The sequence below is a fragment of the Euleptes europaea genome, chromosome 1, assembly GCF_029931775.1.
Source record: "Euleptes europaea isolate rEulEur1 chromosome 1, rEulEur1.hap1, whole genome shotgun sequence".
NCBI lineage: Eukaryota > Metazoa > Chordata > Lepidosauria > Squamata > Sphaerodactylidae > Euleptes > Euleptes europaea.
This window is the reverse complement of record NC_079312.1, coordinates 45,294,182-45,308,220: the sequence shown is the minus strand read 5'-3', so window position 1 is coordinate 45,308,220 and position 14,039 is coordinate 45,294,182. Positions and strand designations below refer to the sequence as shown.

General features: G+C 41.4%; 1 protein-coding gene across 1 annotated transcript in view; it reads right to left on the bottom strand.

Moving 5' to 3' along the window:
• Nucleotides 1-13,038, bottom strand: part of CHL1 (cell adhesion molecule L1 like) — a 216,737-nt gene extending 203,699 nt beyond the window's left edge. The window contains exon 1 of the mRNA XM_056852239.1: nt 13,014-13,038. The gene's annotated coding sequence lies outside the window, so the exon portion shown is untranslated. The remainder of the gene's footprint in view (nt 1-13,013) is intronic.
• Nucleotides 13,039-14,039: the final 1,001 nt, after the last annotated feature.

The following is a 14,039-nucleotide window of genomic DNA, read 5'->3' as shown; positions in this document are numbered from 1 at the left end:
GAACTGGGAGAGCTAGTTGCCCCCCCCCCCCAGTAAAATCTGTGTGACAAGCAAAAAGGCAGTGTATGGAGCCGTTCTTGGTATGGAGATGGAGAGACAGAAAAAACTTTGCAGACTGAATTTCAGGCTGCCACACCATTGTTAAAAGCCCTAAGCTTTTGACAGGAAAATGTGCTAATGTTATTACAGTGTCTTGTGTCTCTTGGAGCATTGTTTAAAAAGTCACAGTGGAGGAGCCATAGAATTGGATATTCCAATATCTCTATGCATGTGCAGTGTCAAACTTGCAGGGACATAAATCAACCCATTTGTTGTCATCAATCCACTTGTTGTCACCCATTTGTCCAAGATGTAATGCTAATTTTATTTATTTATTTATTCTACACCTCGCCCTCCCCAGCCAAAGGCTGGGCTCAGAGCGGCTCACATAACACTCCAACATATATTAAAATAGCATAAAACTTTTTAAAACAATTAAAACAGCCCTATAAAATCCTAAATAGCATTAAAATATCCAATGGTGCCCCCCCACATTGTAACATAGAGCTATAGATCCCCGTAGATGGTAAACGGGGGAATCAGTAGTGGAGGGTTGGGGAGGCCAGCATTTATAGAAAAAGCATTTATAATCACTCAATGCCTTCTGTGAAATGCCTTGGATTGTTGCATTGCACTTATAGAAAATATAATCTCTGTCTGATGCAATTAATTATGGGGATATCTATAAATTGCCCTTCAGTTATGCTTTTGGGTGATGTCAATTTTGGGGGTTTTTTGGGGGAGGGGCAATGGTTTATATTTACTCCATACATTCATCTTCCGTATTTTTGGTTTTACAAAACCAATTGCTAGATGAATACTGGATAATCGTGCAATATCTAGAGGATGAGATTCCCTTTGCGAGGGTTCTCATGAAGACCCTGATGATATGCAAAACAAAAAACATAAAACTAGCAGTCACGTTAAAATACACCTTTCATTACTGTATAATCTTAAAGCAACTGGGTTTTTTTATTAGTACCCAAAAACAGAATAGATAGAACTTGCCTCTTTAGAATCCTGTGTGACTCTTTTGTTTTTCAACTGGGCCCAGTACTACCACAGGTGTGACCAGTGCCTAATCCATTGTACAGACAGGATCTGTGGGAGCAGGAGCACCAGTAAGACTAATGTTTTGTTTTGTTTTGCAGGTCCTGCCATGAATGGACAATTTTGAGCAGAGTTCGATTCAGAATTTGTGTTGCTAATGCATCGAATGCTTTCTGGGAGGCGCTGTGTCTCCCCGGGGAGCATTGTCCACCAAGATAAATTGTGAGAACCTCTGGGAAGCTATTGAAGGGGGTAGTGGGAGGTCTTGACACCATCTGTTCCCAGTCCCCATGGAGGACCAGCTACCAAGCTGAGTCTGAGCTGACCTTTGCTTGGGGCAGAAATAGGGCGCATATTTGTCTAGTCCCTGCTGAATTAGCGTAGCAATGAAAAAAAATAGTGATATTCACAGAGGTCATACCAAAAGCTCAGCTAAATACAGCCATATGTATAATTAACTGTATTTCCAACAGATTTTAAAAAATAAAATGTAAAGAAATGAATCCTTCATTTCACATGTCATTCATATACTCTCTGTTGTATACTTCTCATCTATGTAGTAACCACAGCATAATATTCACAAGACTATCTCTGCCTCACACATAAACACTGTTACTCTAGAGACAAGCCATGATTATTTTTAAGCAAGTTGAAAGTGATTTGAAAGAAAGGTTGCTTCTACTAGTGTATACTCACCCTACTTTAGCCTCTGGCGATGCCTGTTTGCAGGTATTTGCATTGCTTCAAAAAAGTGTTTGACTAAATGTGAGAGCAGGATGAAGAAGAAGAGTTGGTTTTTATATGCCAATTTTCTATACCTTTTAAGGAGACTCAAACCGGCTTACAATCACCTTTCCTTCCTTTCCCCACAAAAGGCCCCTTGTGAGGTAAGTGGGGCTGAGAGAGTTCGGAGAGAACTGTGACTAGCCCAAGGTCACCCAGCAGGCTGCTTGTGGAGGAGTGGGGAAACCAACCCGGTTCACCAGATTAGAGTCCACCACTCTTAACCGCTACACCACGCTGGCTCTCAGACACAGGGAATGTATTCATCCATGGAAATGGAAACTCCTCTCAAGCCACTTTTGACTGTCCTAAAAACTGCCCACCTCTACCCTTATAAGCTCTCCAGTGACAAGTGTTCATACACCCTGCTAACATGTCAACAGAGCTATTTGCTGGGATCCCCTTGAAAATTACGGCTGACAGCAGGATTTCCATGAGCAAATCATGTCTTTCTCTCCTCTCTTACCTGATGCATCCCAAAATGCTGCTGCTGGAAGATGGGAACCCTCAAGATCTGTAGGAGGGAAACCAGTGGTCTGCATAAAAAAAGCTGCAGAATCAGCAAAAAGCACCTCACTTCCATCAGAGGAAATGTTAATCAGGAACCAACCCATTTAGTCTCAGTGCCCTGTTTCTCACAGACATCCACAACCTGGGGATTAAATGTGTGGTTACAGGCCAGCCACCCTTCCCTAAAATCCACTTTCCCCTGTAACTAACATGGAAAGGTTTTCTGTAATGCTAAAACCCCCAGGGGGCTGCCATCTGTCAGAAGGCTCCTGGAGAGGTGGTAAATGGATAGCATACCCCAGAAATATTAACATGGATGCCCTGAAGTTTGACAGACCCAATATCGTACCCATAGCCAGCTAGCAAGATGATGTGGGAATGCTTTCCCCCACATCTTTTGATTGACCCATTGAAGATTCCCCAGTTTCCCATTGACAATTAAACCTATGGTCTGGTTATGTGTCAAGTTTCAAATAAAAGGAGATGCAGCCTTTTGGCTTTGTCCAGTCCTGTCTTGTCTTGTCTTGTTCAACCAGGTTTACTCCTGTGCTATTCTGATAAAGCCAGAGTACGAGTGAGGACAAGTATGAAAAGATAGAACCATCTTTATTGGTTTACAAATTCTGTCCATTATATCTATAAATTGACCCATTGTGTTGTTCAGGGGAACTGAGTACTGATTCGCCTAAGCCTGTCTCAACCATGTATTTTAATATTTCAATATTTTATTTATTTTTATTTACATTATTTATAGTCCACCTCTCTCGTGTGGACTCAAGGCAGATTACGCAGAGTGTATGTAAACCCTTTAGAGATCTGTATCTGGCAGAATGGTTCCTCAAGATGGATTTCTCCTCCCTAATTTGCAAGAATCTTATTGCTCTTCAATCTGGTAATTTTGATGTTGTTGAAATTCTGGTGTGGATTTAGGTGTAACGGTAAGGCTGAAGTACTTACACAATGAATGGATTGTGTTTCTCAAGTCACACTGTTATATCACCCTTATGAAATACCTACTAGGTATATCAAGGAGGAGGAGGAGAAGGAGAAGGAGAAGAAGGAGAAAGAGGAGGAGGAGGAGGAGGAGGAGGAGGAGGAGGAGGAGGAGGAGGAGGAGAACCTTATGAGGAAGGAGGTAGCTGAGATAATTCTGAGAGAACTGTGGTTGGCCCAAGGTCACCCAGCAGGCTTCATGTGGAGGAGTGGGGAATCAAACCCAGTTCTCCAGATTAGACACTGCCACTTTGAACAATTATACCATGCCCCAGTTAGAAGGAGAACCAATCAGTGACGATACACTCCACCCTTAAAACTTTTTCCATTACTCATGGTTGACTAGAAAGATGCTCCACCCATTTCAACTGTAGTCTGTCTTCTGGCCAACTGGAGAAAAATGAGGCCTCAGCAGTGGGCAGGAGAAGACAAAAAGGACATCATCAGTCCTTCAAGGATTAATGGGTGAGCGAACGTATTGCATCATACCTGGATATAAAACACAGCCAGCTCTACTCTGCTCATTCAGTTGTTCAAGGTGGGAACTGAGACATTTCTATAGAAGGTATGACACAATGTCTGTTTTTTCTACTGTTTTGTTATAGGTCATGCAAAAAATGACCTTTTGGGTTCTTTTTCAGTATATAAGATGTTTTTATTTCATACTAAGATATCATACTAGATACTACGTAAGGCTACCTTATAACATGCTCAGATAGTTCATTCATGTATTTTATTATGTTTTTTCAATGTTTAAAGGAATAATATAATTATTAATCTGTTATACATTTTAATTGCATTTGCGAAAGTATTTTGTAGCTTGTATTAGATCCTCTGATGAAGCACATTTCAAAATGCATAGGGATCTAGAAGAGCTAAATAAATTCTCAACCTTGCACCTTGCTCCTTTTTGCCTTCTGGCCAACTAGCAAGCACATATGTAGCTAAGCCCTGCTTTCTGATACCAATTTCAGAGTGCAGGCCTAGCTAAATTAGGTTCTGAACTAGGTTCTCGCTAGCAAGATTGCCTGGCCTTTCCTTGAACGTATGCGATATTTCCCTGGATGTAGATCAGCTTATGAAACTGGAAGATTCTCTTTTGTGTTCCAATGTGCAACAGAATAGGAAAGCTTAAACAGACACCAGGACTACAGGAAACATCTGTGCTCTCCTTTAGCAAGAGCTACCTTTGTAAATGCATTAGTTTGCACATTCCAGAGCTACCTGTGTAAAAGCATACAAAGGAGGCTTTTTGTGTTCTAGAGTTGAGTTCTGGCACGCACAAAAAGCAACCATGAGTCTGATTCTTTAACCTAGCTCTCTCAAAGCACTGGGAAAGTCAAAATAGGTTAAAAAAAAACAAAGAAATCACAAGGGCCTCATATGACCCTAGACTGCCTAAAGTAACAAATATAAAAACAATATTTTCTCTCATGCCCAGATCTTTGCTTGCCTCTGTAGAAACTGGTGCTTCTATATGTCTAGATGCAATGTAGATGGCTCCCTAACCTGGATGGCCCAGGCTAGCATGATCTCATCAGGTCTCAGAAGCCAAGCAGGGTCAGCCCTGGTTAGTACTTGGATGGGAGACCATCAAGGAATACCAGGGTCACTATGCCAAGGAAGGCAATAGCAAATCACCTCTGTTAGTCTCTTGCCTTGAAAACCCTACTGGGTTGCCATATGTTGGCTGCGACTTGATGGCATTTTACACACACACACACACACACACACACACACACACACACACACACACACACACACAATGTGGACGGCAAGTAAAAGCCTGTCTTCCCCACCCCAGAATCACAGACAGATTGTATATACAGGCATTATAACACCTGTACTCCTCCCCCTTCCCCAACAACAACTTTACCTAAATAACACACTCCTCCTTGATTTGCAAACTGCAAATATTAATTTATATCCAACAAGAACCCCTAAGCTTCCGACAGCACAATGCTAAGCGGCGGCACAGCCTCCTAAGCCCCTTGACTTCGATGAACTTAGAGGGAAGTAACTCCTCAGGCTTCAACCCCCAAAATCTCCAGGTATTTCCCAACACAGAGCTGGCAACCCTGGATGTAACTGGGTAGGATTGCACTGTGGATCTGCAGCAGTCACAGAAACATGCCAATTTAGGGGAACATAAAAATGCGCAGCCTCAGCAGTCAAGGGCGCCTGTCCTTGTGAGAAACTTCCCTCAAAGTTAAATTAACAGGAATGAAAGCCTATGTGTGAGGCCCGTCTTGAGAGATTCTCCCTTCATGCATTATTAATCAATTTATTGTTACAGTCATTATCATTTTTATGAAGTGTACTGAAGCTCTGCTTATCCAAGATCAGCTAATTTTTTAATGAGCCGTTCTGTCGCTCCTTCACCAAATAGGGTGGCTTTTCTGAAGCAGGCTTGCTGTCCTTACAACTCCAGCATGAAATATCTTGGGCATTCCAAAGCACACAAACTGACTCCACCGTGGCTGAAAACACTAATAGCAAATATTTGTTGGGGATGGGAGGAGAGAGAGAATCTTTCAAAAAAAGAGTGAGGACATCAGCTTCTCAATATGAGGAAAGAGTTCAGAATGCCCCTTTCAGCATCAATAGCAATTTATACCATTCCAGAAGAACTGTTCCCTGAAAAAAAGGAGTTTTTCAGACAAGGGCATGCATTTTACTATGTGCTCTGTGATTTTATAGCACATCTTTACATGAAGGAAAACCTTCATAAGAATGAATGGATGAAGGGTTCATGCTCTGGTCAGGCGGCTCATGGGTCACTTAAGAGGTCTGTGCTATTGGGAACTGTTTAAAGACTGCTGGGAATTTGCATGTAAAAGAGGAAGACCAGAGAAAGAAAGCAAAAGGAGACAGAACGGAGGAACAAAGCCATCACTGAACTGATCTCAGAGTGAATGAGCTGGACACAGAATCAATTGGGTTGTATGGAAAACAAGCTATGTATGTAACAGAGTATACAAGAAAAACTGTTTGGGGTGTTTTTTTTTGTAGGCACCTCATTAAAAATCCAGTTGAACACGCCTATTGTGATCCTCTCTCTGTCACTGCTTTCTCCCACCTTTGGAACCATTCATAGAATCATAGAGTTGGAAGGGACCACCAGGGTCATCTAGTCCAACCCCCTGCACAATGCAGGAAATCCACAACTACCTCCCCCACACACACCCCAGTAACCCCTTACTCCATGCCCAGAAGATGGCCAAAATGCCCTCTCTCTCATGATCTGCCTAAGGTCATACAATCAGCATCACTGACAGATGGCCATCTAGCCTCTGCTTAAAAACCTCCAGGGAAGGAGAGCCCACCACTTCCCAAGGAAGCCTGTTCCACTGATGAACTGCCCTAACTGTTAGAAAGTTCTTCCTAATGTTTAGATGACAACTCTTTTGATTTAATTTCAACCCATTGGTTCTGGTTCGACCTTCTATTAGGCCAACAGAAAACAACTCGGTATCTGGAGTCTGAGAAAACCATCCCGCATGCAAACAGATCTTTAAAAATAACAAACAAACCCAAGATAAAAGGAGTTTCAGACCATGAGTCCCTCCAGTTCAGCATCCTGTTTGCAACAGTGGCCGGCCCGAAGTCTTACCAAAACGTGTTCAGAAAGGTGGGAGCATTCAGGGAAAGCTACCATCAAATCCCAGAATAGGGTTGCTTGTACAATTAGTGAAAGAACTACCTGTCTTCAATGAAGCTCCCCCATCCTACCTTTCTGTGTCGTCTGTGCATGATTGATTGATTTGTAGGATGCAGTAGGATGCATCCTACAAACTGCCGGCAAAGTGGTTAGTGGAGGAAGATCTTTCTCGTCTTCCTTCTCCCACAACAGCCTGCTACAACTAGAGTTGACAACCTCCAGGTGGAACCAGGATATCTCTGGAGATTTCCCCTGGAGAAAGTGGCTACCATGGAGAGTGGACTCTTTGGCATTTTACCCTGCTGAGGTCCCTCCCCTCCCCTACGCTGCCTTCCCTAGGTTCCACCCCCAAAATCTCCAAGTATTTCCCAACCCAGAGCTGGCAATCCTAGCTATGACACCCCTCTAAACTGATGCTACAGGTTGGGGTAGAAATGCCACGCAGCTGAGGGGGCATTTAGAGTGAGGGTGGGTCACTGCCTCCCCCCCCCACTCATTGCAGCCTCCTGTACTGTATGACATTTTCTCCTGTATTATATGACATTTTCTCAAGAACGTTCTGCAAGCCTCACTATTGGATTTTTTTTGGGGGGGTCGATAGCAGGTTGCTGGAGAAGATTGCAAATGGGGAAAATTGAGGGCTACTGCAAATTTTGCCACAAATACATTGAACAGTTGAACTCACCATATAAGAATGTGTTGGGCCAATCACCCAGCATGTTCAGTTCATGCTGAACAGCTGCGAATGCCTGCCAAACAGGTTTGCGTCGCGTTTCTGCAAAACTGTGCATGCACAGAGACACTGCCCATGCAAACCAATCAGCATTCATTAGCATCACTAGGGACTACTTAGAGAGATACCAAAGGGTAGCATTCTATTACAACAACATTTATTTATGACTGGTTTATATGACTTGTGACTCATTTAATTGTCTATTTGAACAACTGCCTGCTGAGTTTCACAGCAAGGATGGGGGTGGGGGAGTAAAACCGGATTGGGCTGTACTGCCCAAGGAAGGAACACTTTGAAGCATCCTGCCAAACAGCCACAAATAAATAGTCAAAACTGATAATCAAAAATCAGCTTCCCTGTTTGCGACATGTGTGCAGAATGTCAACCGAATTGGCAGGTCTTGGAGCATCCTTGACACATGAACACATGAAGCTGCCTTATACTGAATCAGACCCTTGGTCCATCAAAGTCAGTATTGTCTACTCTGACTGGCAGTGGCTCTCCTGGGTCTCAGGCTCAGGTCTTTCACATCACCTCCTTGCCTGGTCCCTTTAACTGGAGATGCCAGGGATTGAACCTGGGACCTTCTGCATGCCAAGCAGATGCTCTACTACTGATCTCACCTGCACAGACTTTGTGTACTGTCTCAATTCACCAATACATTTCACTCTTGCAATATAAAGTTTGAGAATGCCTCAATGATCCAAACTTCTTGTGTAATGAATTCTGCAGTTTGTTAAGACTGGCAGAGTAAAGCTTTAGGCACATAAATCAGGATGACCAGTTTTGGCTTTAGTCCTTCACAGTTAGCAATGGTTGCCATGCGGGATAAAAGAGCACCCAATAAATGACATCTTAAAAGCAAGTTACAGCATAAATAATCAGCATGTGATTCAAGGATTTAGCAACATGGCTCTCGTCAAAAGGAATTCGACACGACACAGTGACGCCTCTTATTGAAAGGGTTTCATATTCCAACTTAGTTCCATATTTTGGATTTTCACTCTGCATTCATGAATGCAAGGAAATTATTCAATAGATTTTGTAACAATGACAAGAGCTTCTTGTAATTTGGGCTTCTCCTGTAAAATTGCCAGACACAGAAAGAGACACCATTATGGGGAACTGTGCAGAAAAGGCATTAATTGCAAATAAATAATTTTGTGCTTTCAGCCCTCAACTGTCATTAAATAACCGTTTTGGCAACGTCATCACCAGGACAAAGGCTTTGTGCTCAATGGCCTTTTAACATGAAATGAGGCGTTTTATGAAAAATCTGAAATCCACTGCTTCCTTGCCAAATCTTCTCAAATGCTGAGCATAATTCAAGTGTCCATCAGGGTTTTTTCCTACGTAATAACTATGACCACTGTGCTTTTTAAGCACAAATACTTTCTATAATGGATATTCTATTGAAGCACCCAAAGTAGAGCTGAAGTAGTAAAGCAGATTATACAATTCTCTTCATTTGAAAGAAGTTCGGCATAGTAAGCTATCCACTAGCATAATAAAGAGAGTGAGTCACATATGGTTCAACACTGATCCCTCCAAATTCAGCCATAATATTCTAATATTAAGCACTTAGGGTTGCCAGCTCCGGGATGAGAAATACCTGGAGATTTTGGGGGTGGACCTGAGGAGGGCGGGGTTAGGAGAGGGGAGGGACTTCAATGCCATAGAGTCCAATGGCCAAAGCGGCTATTTTCTCCAGGGGAACTGATCTCTATCGCGTAGAGATGAGTTGTAATAGCGGGAGATCTCCAGCTACCACCTGGAGGTTGGCAACCCTATGTGCACTGGATTCTAGTAGCATACGACACTACAATGAAAATAACCACTGAGCTTCTCTCACATTTTCAGACAGCAGATTTACACATTTTTCCTTCTGCATGGAGGGATCTTCCAAATAAGAGTGAAGTTTGTGTTAGATACAAGACAGTACGTCAGACTCAGCCCTGAATACTGCCATAGTCATACATTTTAAGATATTTTCATATGCCTTCATGTGCATTTGGGATTTCTATACTAGTTTTTGAAAAGAAAACATCAAGGCAGTAATCTTGCTTACCGTGTAAAGTCTCTCTGGTTTTTAGTGAGCCAAAGATGCTTTTAACTGGTTACAGAATTGCAGCCTTTGACAGTTTCTTTCCTATGTGCTTACATCAAACAGAAGATTTTCAGTACCATCCTAAGCAGAGTTCAATGGATTTCAAAGGGCATAACCTTGTTTAGGACTGTATTGTTAATTCATACTTGCTTCGTTCCGTTTGTAACTTCTAATCTGATTTATTTGCAATTGATCTCTGACTTATTAGAATAACCCACTTTATTTCATCCACAGTCCTGTTGTTTAACATTTGACAGTGCTTTAATATTTGGCAGTACCTTTGACTAAAGCTAGCCAGAACAAAAACATCTCTGGGTATTCTATGAGATCCAATACTACCCTGACATTTTGACTGATCAATCTACCTGGAAGAAAACCAGCCTGATCCTCATGTATAACCTGGTTCAATACAGTTTTCAATCTATTCACTAAGATAGCTACAAAAAGTTTGTAGTCGTTATTCAATAATGAGATTGGTCTGTAATTTTTGACATCCAATAAATCCGAGTCTGGTTTTGGTATTAATACTATATTTGCTTGTTTCCAGGTATGTGCGATGGATTTTTTTTCCTCTTTTTTGCATTTCAGACAGGCATGTTCTTTAAACTGTTGCTGATTCTGAAAGTACCTTTTTCATTTCAGACAAGCGGAGCTTCTAAAATGTCCGTCATTATAAAGAGAAAGGCCATACAGATTCTGACATGCTGTTTTTTGTGTTGTGGCAGTTTCGTCCCCATCAATTTGATCATAAAGATGCATTAAAATATTACATTAATATGAATCCCGTTTCATATTTCTTTTTCAAACCTTGGCACCCCATGGTTTAGATACAGACATGGATTTATCCTGTTTTTTGTAAAACTTTTTTGTAAAACTTATTAAAAATTGTAAAATTATTAATTATAAAAGCATCAAATAATGATGCCTAAAAAAGAATTTTTAAATAAATATATTTGAATCAGTTAAGTTAATAAGAATAATAACAAATAAAAAACAGTTTTCTTAATAGTACCATTTCCCCTTTAAGAAGACACGGACACAAACCTTAGCAGCTGTGCTTGGGGTGAGATATTTAGTGAGAGAGGCCCATTGCATAACCATACACAGAGAATTCCTGTCTTGAAAATCTCCTGACTTGTATCTAAGGCGGCTGTGAATTTACCTAGAGACCTTCAAGGTTTTAATCTTTTATCTGCTTTACTAAAGCAGTTTTAACATTGATAACTATATGTCTTGATATGTAAACTGTTTGTAAAATATTTTATACATGCAAAATTATGATTTCAGGCTGATGACGCCTCATTTGGTGAAACACAAAAGAATACCTGGGATTTGTCCTTTTATGCGGTCCTGAACAATATATCGTCTGTGGGTCCCACCAGGTGCTTGGTGTTACCCTTTTAAGGGATCTATTTTGGTTCTATTATCACGAGTGAAACTGAAGACATTTACTGTGCTTTTGAGGCTGCTTTGTCTGTACACGGCTTATCACCTTTATATTTACTGAATCCATAAGATATACCATTGAATTTATACAAGCGTGCTGTGGGACAACATTGTTCACTGTGTGTACATATTTGTAAATATTGTTTTGTTCAGCACCATTGTTTGTTTACGATTTGCATGTTGATAGATAGTTAGGTAGTCCTGTTATTCTTGTAAAAAAGCACTTTGTGTTTGCTATAAAATTTCAAATGTGCTGTTTATTTGATTATCTCTCAGTACAGCACCGGGTGATTATTATTTTGCTTTACCACCTGGAGGTTGGCAACCCTAGACAAAAACGTGTTCAAAACAGGGTCATGTCCATGTGTGAAATCCTCCCAAATGTACCATAGAATGGCCTATACATAAAAAAATGGCTGGGAAGTGCATCAGCTTGACTGTAATACAAGCAGTGAGAAGACCTTTCTATCCATGATAAATAATAAACAGGTAGATGGATAGATAATCTATGATCTATCATGTTTCTATCATCTGTTATCTATCTATCTATCTATCTATCTATCTATCTATCTATCTATCTATCTATCTATCTATCTATCTATCTATCTATCTATCTATCTTTATCTTGCCCTATCTCCAAAAAATTCAGGAAGGTGTATACTGGCCTGCCAAGAGGAAGGGACTTGGAGAATGAAATTCCATAAGCTCTTGTTATCTTGGGGGCCCATGAAGCCAGGCAAGTAATGAAAACAGCATTTATATTATGTTTGGGTGAGTCTAATTTGTGTGAAAGGGGTCCACACAGAATATTTGTCTGGGGAGGGTCAATGGTGGCTCTTAGTAGCCCTGGGTGTGTACATGATTCTTCCTTCCCTCAAAGGATATGTTTCCTAGTACACAATCAGTCCATAGTTCTGAAAGAGACATTCCCTTAGGGCCAAACTACACATTACATCTTCCATGTGATCACCATAGGGACTTGCAGCAGGGAATTCAATTCAGTGTCTGTGGAGGGAGGTGTTCTTGCCTTCTCCCTGTGCTGTTGCCTGAACCAGAACAGCCCAAGGGTTGTTATTTTCTCCTGGGGGGGGGGGGGCACATGTGCAAGCATTCGGTGCACATGCAGCCCCTTGACAGGGCAAATAACATCCCCTGGGACCATTTGGGCTCATATAGATTGCAAGAGGGGAAGGAAGAAGCAGCTCCACCTTGCATGTCATGATCTCAATTCCAATAGGGCCCTGTGGTGCTTCTAAATTGGGTTACCATGGGGAGCGTGCAGCTGTCATATATCTGCAAGTCCCTGTAGTAATGTGGTAGATGTAATGCACAGTTTGGAGCAAGGTCATCTATAGGGTTGTCAGGGTTTGGGGAGGGGAGGGACTTCAATGCCATAGAGTCCAATGGCCAAAGCAGCCATTTCAATCCAGGTGATCTGATCTCTATCGGTTGGAGGTCAGTTGAATTAGCAGATCTCCTGCTACTACCTGGCAGTTGGCAACCCTAGTCATCTCTAGTTATGCATTTTGTTAATGGATAATATCTATCACAAAACAAAGCACAGAGGTTAGTTTCTCTGTACGTTTGAATCTGTGGACCAACTGGATAATCTCAGATAGAAAAAAATATATACACACATGCACAGTCACATATATTCCACTTTAAAAAGATGAAGAAAGAAATGTTCCTACCAGTAAGTACAGCTCCTTTTTCTAACCGCGTCTTCAACGGATTTTCAAATCTGATTCATTTAGCACATGTCACAGACAAGCTGAAACATATAAGCAATAAATGAGACAATGACCATAGCCTCACAACATTACTATCAGTCTTTTTATGTGACTAGTAATGACTGTACCAGTAAATCATCTCTCTCTCTTTTTCAGTTCCTTTGCTTTCCCTGTTGATGGGTTTACCCCATCACTGTCCTGTCTGAGTAACAACTCTTTCAATGTGTTTTAGTCACTGAGATCATGGAAACTGCAGTTCTTGACTTCAGAATGCAAAGCAATATTGGCTCCTAGCCCATTTTAAAATGAAAAGAGGACAATAACGGGGTTATGGAGGCTGCCTTGTGCAGGCTGTCTCAAGCCTGCATGGTAGTCATTGCCAGCCATGGGCTGGAAAAGCACCCAACACCCCTTCCTAACACAGGGTGGGGTGAGCGGATCACTTTATAGGAATAAGCCAGCATTTTGAGTTTCCTCAAATTGGCTGAGGGTGGAACCTTTCCCCACTTGCTCTGCACTGCATGAATTAGAGGTGGTTGTTAAATAGGCCTTGTTTTAGTGAGATTCTGGCAGGATGCCTCTACAGGGAGAGAATCAATGGACACAAATCTGACATTAAAACCCTGCAACATTCATAAACTTGTGCCGGGACAATTAAACCTTCATGAACATACTGTTACGGATCTGAAAAATCAATGTTGTGCAAACAAACAAACAAAAATCAAATATTCTTGTAGGTTATCCAGGCTGTGTGACTATGGTCTTGGTATTTTCTTTCCTGACGTTTCGCCAGCAGCTGTGGCAGGCATCTTCAGAGGAATAGCACTGAAGGAGAGTGTCTCTCAGTGTCAAGTGTGTAGGAAGAGTAATATATAGTCAGAAAGGGGTTGGGTTTGAGCTGAATCATTGTCCTGCAAAAAGTATCAAAAAGTATCAGCTCAAACCCAACCCCTTTCTGACTATATATTACTCTATATATTAGTCTTC